The sequence below is a fragment of the Trichosurus vulpecula genome, chromosome 7 (assembly GCF_011100635.1).
Source record: "Trichosurus vulpecula isolate mTriVul1 chromosome 7, mTriVul1.pri, whole genome shotgun sequence".
Classification (NCBI taxonomy): domain Eukaryota; kingdom Metazoa; phylum Chordata; class Mammalia; order Diprotodontia; family Phalangeridae; genus Trichosurus; species Trichosurus vulpecula.
The window spans coordinates 269,437,156-269,449,394 of record NC_050579.1 but is presented as its reverse complement, the minus strand read 5'-3'; the positions used below and the strand labels follow the sequence as shown (position 1 = coordinate 269,449,394).

General features: G+C 44.5%; 1 pseudogene; it reads left to right on the top strand.

Moving 5' to 3' along the window:
* The first annotated feature begins 3,336 nt into the window (after positions 1-3,336).
* Positions 3,337-11,196, top strand: LOC118858247 (annotated as a pseudogene).
* The last annotated feature ends 1,043 nt before the right edge of the window (positions 11,197-12,239 follow it).

Sequence of the window (12,239 nt, the reverse complement as noted above, 5' to 3'; positions counted from 1 at the left end):
TAACCCCAATTGCCCTGCCCTCCCCCCTTCAAAAAGAATTAAAATATGATAGATATATATAGTGGTATACAAAATATTTGCATTGACTGATGTCAAATATTTATCTCTAATGACTGTACTGCTCTCTACATTGATACTACTTCATTTTGTAAGGTAGTAGATATAGCCATGGGTAGCAAGATGCCTTGGTGCATTTGGAGCTGGGCCTAGAGTCAGCAGAACCTGAGTTCAAATCCACTCTCAGACAACTGATTAACTTTGTGACCCTGGGCAAGTCATTTAACCCCTGTTTGCCCTGGTTTCCTCAACTGTAAAATGGCAACTGTGAAGAAGAAAATGGCAAACCACTCTTGTATCTTTTCTAAGAAAACTCCATAAAAATGAAGGGTCAAAGAATCAGATGTGACTAAATGATTTAACAACTGATATAGCCATGGGTTCTGGTATTGGTGGTTTGAACAAAATGGGAGATTTGTTCCAATATATCAATATAATTGATTTCCGTTGTGATCCTATGTATTTTATTTTGTGCATTTAAAAACATTATTCCTAAGAGTTCATAGGCTTGACCAGATTGGCCAAAAAATAAATAGCTGTAAAAAAAACCTCTCTCTCTCTCTCTCTCTCTCTCTCTCTCTCTCTTTCTCTCTCTCTCTCTTTCTCTTTCTCTCTGTCTGTCTCTCTGTCTCTGTTTCTGTCTCTCTCTCTTTCTCTCTTTCTCTGTCTCTGCCTCTCTCTCTGTCTCTCTGTCTGTCTCTCTCTCTGTCTCTTTCTCTCTCTCTGTCTCTCTTTCTCTGTCTCTTTTTCTCCCCTTTAAAGGAAATTCCTACATTAGCTATATCCAAAAATGTATGTCTCAGTGGGTGGTACATTTCACCTTCGGTCCTCTGGACTCCAGGTTATGTTATATTACATTGAGACCTCCTTGAGGGCATAGGCTTTCCTCCCTCCCTTCCTTTTGTATCCCTAGCACCTAGTGCAGTGCCTGGCACATGGTGGGCACTTAATAAATGTTTATTGATTGATTTATAATTATATGCACCAAAATTCTAAAGTCTTTCAAAGCTATTTTTCTCTATAAAGTTGTTACATTTGTCTAAATAATTCTATTTGTTATCCATACCCAGATAAAGAACTGATGTATTTTGAATGCAGATTGAAGCATTTTTTCACTTATTTTAATCTTTCTTATGGTTTTATTTCCTCTTGATGTTTCTTCTTTCACAACTTTAACAAGTAGGAACATACGTTTTACACAATAGCACATGTGTAAACTATGTCAAACTGCCTACCATTTTCAGGAGAGGGGAGGGAAAGAAATTTGGAAATCAAAATCTTGTAAAAACGAATTCTAAAAAAAATTTCTTGATATGTGATTGGGGGGAAATAAAATACCATTTAAATTAAAAAATAATTCTCCTATTTGTGCTCACTTTGCTTTGCATCATTTCAAAGGTGCTCCGAAGTTTCCTCTGAAAATGTTTGTTTTATCATCTTTATGGCACAATGACAATCCCATTACGCTTACATACCATGATAGCCGTTCCCCCAATAGATGTGCACTGTTTTAGTTCCCAGGATTTTGGCGTGTGTGCATGTTTTTTTTTTTTGGTTTTAAAGATTAATTGAAGACTAAATAAATTACTTCAGAAGAACTGGCATGTCAAAAAATGAATCCTAGAAACAATAGATAATTTCATCAAAGAAAGTAAGGAGGAATTGTTCATTGACTTCTTACTCTTCATGACCTCATTTGTGGGTTTTCTTGGCAAAGATACCAGAGTGGTTTGCCATTTCCTTTTCCAGCTCATTTTACAGATGAGGAAACTGAGATAAACAGGGTCAAGTGACTTGCCCAGTGTCACACAACTAGTACTCAGTGTCTGAGGCCAGATTTGAACTCCAGGAGATGTCTTCCTGATTCCAGGCCCAGCACTCTATGCACTGCGCCTCCTAGCTGCCCCAAACAATGAGACAACAGGCAGATTTTTTTTTTTTATGCACCCAAAGCAACCCATAGAGGAAATATTATCATTCCGAACAGTTTCAACGAAGGAGAGAAGAGCTCAATGAATTGAGTATCCAATGAGCAAAACTGCCAGAAAATCAACACTTAAAAAAACCTAAACACTTTGAAGAAATTTCGAACGAGTTCAGTCATGTGGCATGAGTGGGTGATGGCGGTGAGCCATTGTTCAGGTCTACGGGCTTGAACGGAAGATCCCTAGTCTTGATTTATATAATTCTCCAAGCCTAGTTCGCTTTAATTCACATTAAATTTAATACCGCACAGTTGATGTCACGCAATTTCCTTGGGGGGAGGGTGACATACAGGGCAGCAGGCCAAGAAACGAATAGATTGTTTCAATTATAAAATTTTGGAACCCTTGTCTTAGGGATTTCCAGCTCCTCCTGCAACGAGAACTCAGTACAGGGACCCGTGACCCGTGGGGATCAGAAGCAGTGGAGCTAAATTTAAACCGTGGGAGTCTTTCTAGGGCGCTGAGGCTTGCTCCGAAGGAGAAAGGTAGGCGGGGCGTCTAGAACTGGAGAAGGAGCCCAGCGGAGCTACAGCTCAGATCCCTGGAGCACAAAGCGACCACCTTCCCGGCTGCAGTTCAAGCGTTGTTTCCGCTGATGGGCAAGTCCTTGCTGGGGAACCATGCAGAGACCCCACGGGCTTGAGCCTTGATCTCTTCTGATCCGACGCCACCAAACCCCTCCTGAGCTGGACAGTCACAGACTCCGGGGGCGAAGGAGAGCAACGCCTGGGTGGGGAGATGAGGACGGAACCAGAGGAGGGGTGGCATTCGGAGGTTTTCTAAAGAGAGGGTCCTGCCCCTCATTTCCTTTAGCTCCTCCCCATACCCTCCATCGTCACCAAATATTATCTGCCTCTTTGCCTCTCTCTATGAGAGTGAAGGTGAGAGCACGTGTGAAACAGCTCCGACTCCTGGGGCTTAAGGAAAAGGCAGTGTGGGGAAATGGAAAGATCTCCGAATCGGAAGGGGAGAGGATGTCACATCTGAACCCCTGCCCTGACACTTACTACCTGTCTGACCCTGGGCTTGTCGCCTGATTTCCCTGAGCCTGTCTCCTAACGTGTGGAAGGAGGTGTTGGACTAAATGGGCCCTATGGCCCCTAACAGCTCTAACTCCTATGAGCTAATGAATCAAGCTATGTGTGGCAATCTGCTGAGCAAGCTGGGGGGCGGGGCGGGGTGGGGCGGGAGAGCCGCTAGTAGGGAGGGAGGTGACAAGAGACAGGGTGAATGTGGGGCTTGGTTGAAGGTGCTGCCTTTCATGATCGCTCTTTCTTTTTTTACAGTCCCCACCATGCAGCTCCCTGACCTGAAGCCCTGGATCCTCCTGACTGACCTGACTTTGCTGTGGGTGTTGCAGGAACTCGAATGCTCCCTATTTCTTCCAGGGCTCTCTGGGCTCTGGCTGGAGGGGGCCTTTGGGATGGGAGTGCTGCGGAGAGTTCTAAGTCTATTGGGGGAGCTTGGGAAGGTTGGGGAATTACTGCCTACCTTGTGCCTGAGCATCCCCCTGTTCCTGTCCCTGAGGACCCTGGTTCCAGAGGCTTTGAGTGCCTCACCTGTGCTCCTAGCCTCAGCCCCATGGACCTGGATGCTGGTGGCTTATGGAGGAATGGAACTGGGCTAGGTTGTGTGGGAGGTGCTGAGCCCCTCAGAACCCCTTCTCTTAAGCACAGGAGAAGGAACAAAGCCAGAAAAACAAAGCCATGATGTGCAGGCTGCTGAGGCTGTCCTGGCCTGACTTGCCCTTCCTTGTTGCGACTTTCATCTTCTTGGCTGCTGCAGTCATAGGTAAATGGACAAGGTGGGAGTGGGGGTGGGGAAGAGCATGAATCTCAGTGGACATAGAAAGGGGTCCTTGATGTTGCCCCCAACCCACACTGCTCTTGTCCCCACCCCACGTGAGATGTTCATCCCCCACTACACTGGTCCTGTGATTGACATCCTGGGCCAGGGCTTTGGCTCTGATACCTTTATCACTGTCATCTTCTTCATGTGCCTCTTCTTCCTTGGAAGGTCAGTGACTTGGCAGGGGGGTGAGGTAAGGAAATCATATCCATCTCCTCTAGGACTCTGCCACTTACCATCTTTGTGACCCTGAGATAGTCATTTAATATCTCTGGGTTTCAGTTTCCTCTTCAATGAAATGAGAGGGGTTGATAAAGATTCTAATATTCAAGATCCACTGAGTGTACTTCTCATCACCCAAACCTACTGTGATATTTATTGGCCAGCTGCCTCCAAATTCAGAGTCCTGCCCTCCCCAAGGGTAGGGAACCCTTCTCTCCTGTAAGATAGATCTGGGGATATAGAAAGAGAAGCTTTGGTTGCTCCTACTCTGAGGCAGGAGACATAGACCCCAGCTTCAGGAAGCAACCACTTTCATTAGGGATGCATTCATTCATTCATTGAATCATTCACTCACTTGAGAGTATTTATTAAGCACTGCCTGTGTGCACAACACTAATTCAGATGCATACAAGTGCAAATGAAGCTCCTGTAAATGAAGAACATACATTTTGAGCTACACATTTCCTCTTCACCTTGATGTCATTTCAGCCTATACTTCTCAGGGACTCTTCATGCCACCTTCTTTAAAAGTTTCCGTTGCTATCCCCTACTACACATTGCTTTACATTTGCAGGCTTGTATCCATAGTGCCTATTCATCCATATTTGGCTCCAGCTGGATACCTCCACCATATCTGTCCCCTTTCTCATCCCTTCCAGACTTCTGAAAGGACCTTTCCTTCAGGATTATTTCCTCCTTCCTCAGCATCTTTCATTTCTCCCTTTTGCCTGCCCTCTTATCTTTCTTTATCATTTCCTTTTATTTTTCCTTTTTTAGTTCAAAATGCATTTTATTGATGGTATTTATCTTTACATCGTAGTCATTGTAATTCTATTCCCTCAACTCCAGACTGAACCCTCCCCATGACAGTCAATTAAAACAACATGAGATTATCCCTGATGATGTAGACAGTGTTTTATCCCAGTAATTCCCAACTTCTCTGCCATGATGGGGGAGGTATGTTTTTGATTATTTGTTCTTCATTTGTTTGATTATTTGATCTTCATTTGTTTTTCAGTTACTCAAAATTTGACTTCTTTTTTAGTAATTTTAAATTTACACTCTAGTGGTTGCTTTATGTATTGTTCTCTCAGCTCTGCTTATTTTGTTCTACATCAGTTATACAAATCTTCCCATGTTTCTGAGTCTCTCATATTTGTCATTTCTTATTGCACAATACTATTCCTTCACTTTCATATATCTGAGTTTTTTTCTAGCCATTTCCCAATCAATGAGTGCTCTCTCTCTCTCCCTCCCTCCTTTCCTCCCTCTCTCTCTTTCTCCCTCCCTCCCTCTCTTTCTCTCTCTTTCTCCCTCCCTCTCTCTCTCTCTTTCTCTTCCTCCCTTCCTCCCTGTACCTCTCTCTCTCTCTCTCTCTCTCTCTCTCTCTCTCTCTCTCTCTCTCTCTCTCTCTCTCTCCCTCTCCCTCCCTCCCTTCCTCTCTCTCTCTTTCTCCTTCCCTCTCTCTCTCCCTCCCTTCCTCTCTCTCTCTCTCTTTCCCTCTCTCTCTCTCTCTTTCCCTTCCTCTCTCTCTCTCTCTCTCTCCCTCCCTCCTTTCCTCCCTCTATCTCTCTCTCCCTCCCTTCCTCTCTCTCTCTCTCTCTCTCCCTCCCCCTCCCAAAAAAGAGAGTACTGCTTTGAAAATTTTACTATCTGTTGACTTCTGTTTCTGTATTTGACTTCTTTGGGGTATATGTTTCTATTTTTTCAAAACCTTTTTCAGCACCTATTGAGATAATCATATGATTTTTGTTGCTTTTTGGTGATATGGCTGATCTAATTTGTTTTAAAAATGTGACCTTTTATATCCAGACCTCCTATCCACTTGGAGCTTATCTTGGCATAATGTATGTGGTATTTATACTTTCTTCCATACCATTGTATGACTTTCCCAGCAGTTGGAAAAATAAAAATAAAACAGTGAATCATTTCCTCAATAGCAGGGGTCTTTGTGTTTATTGAACATTAGACTACTAGAGTAATTTACTTCTTTATGTTGTATACCTAATTTATTCCATTGGTCAATCTCTTTATCTTTAGCCAGTATCAAATTGTTTTGATAATTCTTGCTTTATATCACAATTTGAGATCTAGTATGGCTAGGCCCTTTGGGTTTTTCGTTTTTGTCTTGATTCTTGGCCATGAGAATCTTGACCTTTTTTAAACCTCTATATGAATTTTGCTATTATTTTCTAGTGCTATGAAATAATCCTTTATTAGTTTGATTGACATGGCACTGAATAAGTAAATTAACTCAAGCAGCATTGCCATTTTCATTATATTGACTCATCCTACTTATGAGGGATTAATACTTTTCCAACTATTTCATTCAATAAGTTTGTTTTTCTAAAAGGTAGCCCATAGTTTTCTTTATATTGTTCTCATGTGAATCCTGGTAAGTCTCCCAGAGATTTTATGCATTAGTCAATTATTTTGAATGGAATTACTCTTTCTCTCACCGTTGGATTTATTGTTATTATATAAAAATGTTGATTTATGTAGATTTATTGTATTTCCTCCAATTTTCAGAAACGTTTGTTATTTTTAATTGATTTTTTAGGTTCTTTATTACTTCATTATCTTTTAGAGTCTTAGGAAATTATTCTGAAAATGTCCAACCTTGTCTTGGATAAACTAAGAGAAAAAAGGGTTTCCTCTGTCAAGATTAAAAGGGATCCTTAGAGGCATGGTGGTAGAGACCAAACAAGCTCTAGAACTTAGGGAGAGGCAGGGGAACTGATATAGAGAGTAGAAATCTAGACAATATAGAGTTAAATTAGGTGGAAGTGACAGTCTTCATTCCTTCCTGCTGGGGCTATCCATGCCCATACATTTCCCTTCTCTTATAATCATAATGTCCTGTAGTAGACAGCTGAACACAGAGCAGGTTCTCAATAAAAGCTTGGACATTTGAATTAAACACCCTTCTTATGCTCCTCAGGTTTCTCATGTCATGTCCCTCCTCCTTCCACACATGACCTAAGTGATTATTCTTCCTGGTGGCATTCCCTGTGTACTCCCCTTGTCTTTCCCTCATCTTTATCCCTCCTCTTCCATTGATTTTCTTCTCTCTTTCTCTTTCCCACATGTATGCCTCCTCATGTCTTTGTCTTTCTCATCCCCACAGCTTATTCTTTGCAGGCTGTGGAGGATACCTTTTCACCACTGTCCTCTTCTGAATCAACCTTCGCATTTGGCGTCTGCTCTTTTCCTCCCTGCTGCACCAAGACCTTAGCTTCTTCCTGAAGACCAAGACAGGTGGGGTACAAATCCCAGATCTTTGGTTCTGTTGAGCCTTCCTGACCCTTCAGGGCCCCTTCCATGGCTTACCTGCCTCCTTCTTCCATCACTGCATACCTAGGTTCCTATAAGAGTGGGTTGTAGAGACCTCATCTCTCTCCCCACAGTAGAAGAAAGGAGGAAGGGACCTAGAGGCAGGTCTGGTGATGAGTTGCCTCAGCTGTGGTTTCTGGTTCTGCAGGGGTGTGGAACCTGCGGCCTTGAGGCCACATGTGACCTTCTAGGTCCTTGGGTGCAACCTTTTGACTAAGTCCAAGTTTTACAGAACAAATCCTTTTATTAAGGGGATTCATTCTGTGGTTTAGATTCAGTCAAAGCACCTAGAGGGCTACATGTGGCCTTGAGGCTGCAGGTTCTCCACCTCTGTATCCTAATACAGCATAGTCTTTTGTTCTCTTCTTCCCAGGGGAGTTGAACTCATGCCTGAGCTCTGACACTATCCTAATGAGTCGCTGGCTCCCTGGCAATGCCAATGTGCTCATTCAGAACTTGATGAAGGTCATAGGGCAATACATCTTCATGCTCAACCTCTCACCTTGGCTCACCCTCCTTTCCCTGTTTGAGATACCCCTCTTAATGGCTGCTGAGAAGGTCTTTAATGCCAGACATCAGGTATATGTGGACAGGAATAGGGATTAGGGGAGAGGCATGGACTGGTGCTGGTGGGATGGGCTCTAGGAGTATCCTTGGTGGAAAAGATAGAAGCAAAACTGGGGAGAGAACTTGGATCTGACATAGGAATCATAGCTGCAATATGGGAGATGGGATGCTTTAACCTCCCTCCTCACTTACCTTCCCTCTGATGCCTTTTCACTAGGTGATACTCCATAGGATACAAGATACAGTAGCAACGGCTAAACAGGTGGTGCAGGAGGCAGTGGGAAACTTGATAACTGTGAGGAGTTTGGGGGCAGAGGAGGATGAGGCCCAGTGCTATAAGGAGGCCCTGGAGCATAGACGGAAACTACAGTGGCGCCAGGACATGGAATATGGAGTGTATCTGTTCTTCAGGCAGGTGAGCCTAGAGTGGGACAGGCCAAGGGGACACAAGAGGAGTAAATGCATGCCCAGGTGATGCTACTTTCAGATTCTGATCTCATATTTGACACTCCCCTTTCTAGTCCCAGTGCTTGCATGCCCTCTTTCTCTCAGAATCACCACAGGTAGTCATTGGGGAATCAGTGGTGCCTGCAATCAGGACAGGAGATGGGCCCCTTGGTAAGGTCATATATCCTATCCTCACCCTGCTTCCTCTTTCTCTTTTAGAGACTTCAAGTAGGGATCAGATATTGATATCAAATTGTGGGCTAAGGCAGATGCTGGCTGGAGAGCTCACAACAGGGGCCCTCCTCTCCTTCCTGCTTTATCAGAAGGATGTTGGGAGATGTGTGAAAGTAAGGGAAAATGGTCATTGTTTCCTTTGTCTTTATCTTTATTCCAGAATTTGTTTCTAGCTGTTCAGTTCTAATATGGCGAAGGCCATAGCATAGGTGGGGCACAGTACTAGGAGCTGGAAAGTTCATTTTATAGAAACCTGATTCCACATTTATCAAGAAGAAAGAATCGTTTACATCTGTCATGGTGAGTGTTTAGAACACTTGGTTCTGATTTCTTGACTTCTTCCCTTCACATTTTCTCAGAGCCTTTTGCGTGTCTGTGGAGACACGATGAGCAAAGTTGGAGCTGCAGAGAATGTGTTCCAGTATCTGGACTGTGAGCCACAGATGCCCTGCAATGGAATGCTTGCTCCTTCTATTCTGCAGAGCTTTGTAGAATTCCAAGATATCTCTTTTGCCTATCCCGCCAACCCAAAAAACTTTGTTTTCAAGGTATCTGAGATTGGGATCTTGTCCTCTGCAGACCCAAGCATTCAGCCTCATAGTCCTCAGCTTCATTGCATCTAAAAAAGGGTCATGGGGCTAAGCCTCTGTCTTCTGTCATACCTTTTACTAAATAGTGGGGAGGGAGAAAGGTTATAGATGATCTTTCTGGGAGGAGGAAGAAAGGAAAGAAGGTAGGGATTGTAATGTTCTTTCATTGAGTCTTCTCCCCTTCTTTCTTCTACCACACCCCTACTCTTCCAGCGAGTGACATTCACTGTGTGCCCTGGGAAGGTGACAGCCCTAGTAGGCCCCAATGGGGCTGGGAAGAGCTCAGTGGCTGCATTGCTACAAAATCAGTATCAGTCCACAGGAGGCCAGCTGCTGCTGGATGGTGAGCCCCTGCCACAGTATCAGCACCAGTACCTCCACTCACAGGTGACAAACAAGAGAGGGACATGAAGTTGAGGAGAGAAGCATTGGGAGAAAGGAAGTAGGCATGGAGCCAGGCTGGGGAGAAGAGAATTTTTTCCCTTTGAAGACATATGGAGAAAGGGAGGGTCCCTTGGATGCCTGCACTGCATTAGCTCATCCAGCCTTCTTTCCCCCATACAGGTGTCTGTGGTTGAGCAGGAGCCTGTGCTGTTCTCAGAGTCAGTGAGGGAGAACATTGCTTATGGGCTGGAGAGCTGTGGAGATGATGAGGTGAAGGCTGCTGCCCAGGCAGTCCATGCTGATGGATTCACTGCCAAGATGGAGCATAGGCTGAACACAGGTACTTCATCAAGCTGCAAGACTTTGCCAATGAGTTTCTTCATGATATTCAAAAGAGAGGCTGTCCATCCTCTGATATGCTCATCAGAGGCCACTGGGTACACTAACTCTAAGTTTGTCACTGTTCCTTCTCCTTCTTTCTACCTTGGATCTCCTCATCAGTATTTTAAAAAGTATTTTGGACCTACTCCTCCAGTCTTTTCACCTGGGAGGCTGTCATTTGTGTGAAATGCAGGAGTGATGCCACTTCTCTCTGGTTGGCACCATTGGGCACCCATCCTCATGACTCTTAATCTGATCTGAGGGGAAATGGTAGAGGATAAAAGTGATTGTAGAATAGTGTTTCCTATATATGTGGTATTCATAGGGCCTTGTCTCTGAGGAAGAACATGTTTTCTGCTTTTTCAGTTGTTGGGGAGAAGGGGAGCCAGTTGTCTGCAGGACAGAAGCAGTGCCTGGCCATTGCTTGGGCCCTGGTGCGGAATCCCTGTGTCCTCATCTTGGATGAGGCCACCCGTGCCCTGGATATGGATTGTGAGCTGGTGGTAAGGGCAATGTGCTATAAAAGAGACATAACTCCATAGGAAGATGAGGATAGGGCCTGAGTCATATATAGCAGTGGTGGTAGGGATAAGCATAGCTGACCAAGGCTGTGTGAGGCAAGGGAGATGGGGGAAAACATGACTGGTCCAGGTCTCTCCAGTATTTGGGATGAGCCTGCACCTTGGGAAGGGAAGAGATAGTGGGGAAATTGTGTGTATCTCCTCTCAGTATTCTACTTTCCAGATTATGGAGCAAGGGAGTCTTCTGAAAGGTGTTGGAGACTGGAAGTACTGATGGGTCTCTATGGTTACATCCCTTCCTTCTTCCTTTCACACCCAATCCTGGCCACTGACATGCCACATTTCCCTCATCAGCTTATGTACAATAAGCAGTGCTGGGATATGCATGGAGGTTTCTGTGTTTGAGTCTCTAATATCCTCTGTCTCCTCACCTCCCAGCTTCAGAAGTGTATGCTTCAGGGGAGTCGCGCAGTGTTGGTGATCACACATTGCCTGCAGACAGTACAGGCTGCTGACCAGATCCTAGTGCTGGAACAGGGCAAGCTGGTGGAGCAGGAGACCCACACTAAGCTCCTGTCCCAGAGAGGACTTTATCACCAACTGGTGCATCAAAAGCTGGAAGACTGACTCTATGGAGGAAGGAGGGAACTTTTGATATGAGGTTTGGGGTTCAGATCAGGACCTGGAAGATTCAGGGCAAACCTTGCTCTGGGCTACCCCTCCCACTCCCAAGACTGTACAATAGCTGCTGTATCTGTGGAGATAATGGGACTTTGGACAAGAGGTACCCACAGAGCTCTCCCTTCCCAGAGACTATGTTCTTTCCCTGCTTCTTTCCAGATTTCTGCATAGCCATGTTTGTGTGCATGCCAGTTAATAAATAATTTTGTCTCAGGATTGTCGTGATGCTGTGAGGAGGTCACTATAATTGCAAATGGCAGAGCCATATATTGGGGTCAATTTTGCATGGTTGGGGCCTCTTTCTAAGGTGACACTCCTGTGTGAGAATGAATTAGACAGGTCACAGAAGTTATTCTACAGAGGTTGAAAATGGGAGGCAGGGGATAGGATGGAGAAGACTATGAACTAGACCTTATCTTATTGGGGAAAAGATATAAGGCTCTAGCGAGCCAAAAATGGCAGCACCAAGAATCGGGGCAAGGTAGAGTGAACTTTAAAGGAGAGAAGTTTATTGAGTGGTGGTGGTAGAGGATGAATTTGTGAGTGGCATCTGCAAAGGCCCTGTGTATGAAGAGCTATAAGAGAAACAGTAACCAGCCTTGAAGAGAGTGCCAATTGGTGTCTTTTAGTAAAAAAGCTAAGTTTCAGGGAGTACCAGAAGATACAATGAATGTGAGAAGGAGAGATCTAAGGGGTGCTTTTCCAGAGGGAATGGGAGAGACAAAGCTTGTTATTTGGGAATAAATAGAATGAGTAAGGTCATGCTCTAGAGGACACAGCAGAAAATGAGGGCATTGAAGAACAGGGACTACAGAGAGCTAGGACTGAGCCAGATTGTGGTGAGAGTGATTAGAGGTAGGAGAGTGAAAGGGTTTCAGAGGTGAATAGGTGAGGAGATAATAGGACCATGAGTGCTCCTAGGGGGATATGGGAGGATAGTTAATCCCTCTCCCTCCTCCTTTGATGTTTAGGTATTCAAGGTGTGTAAT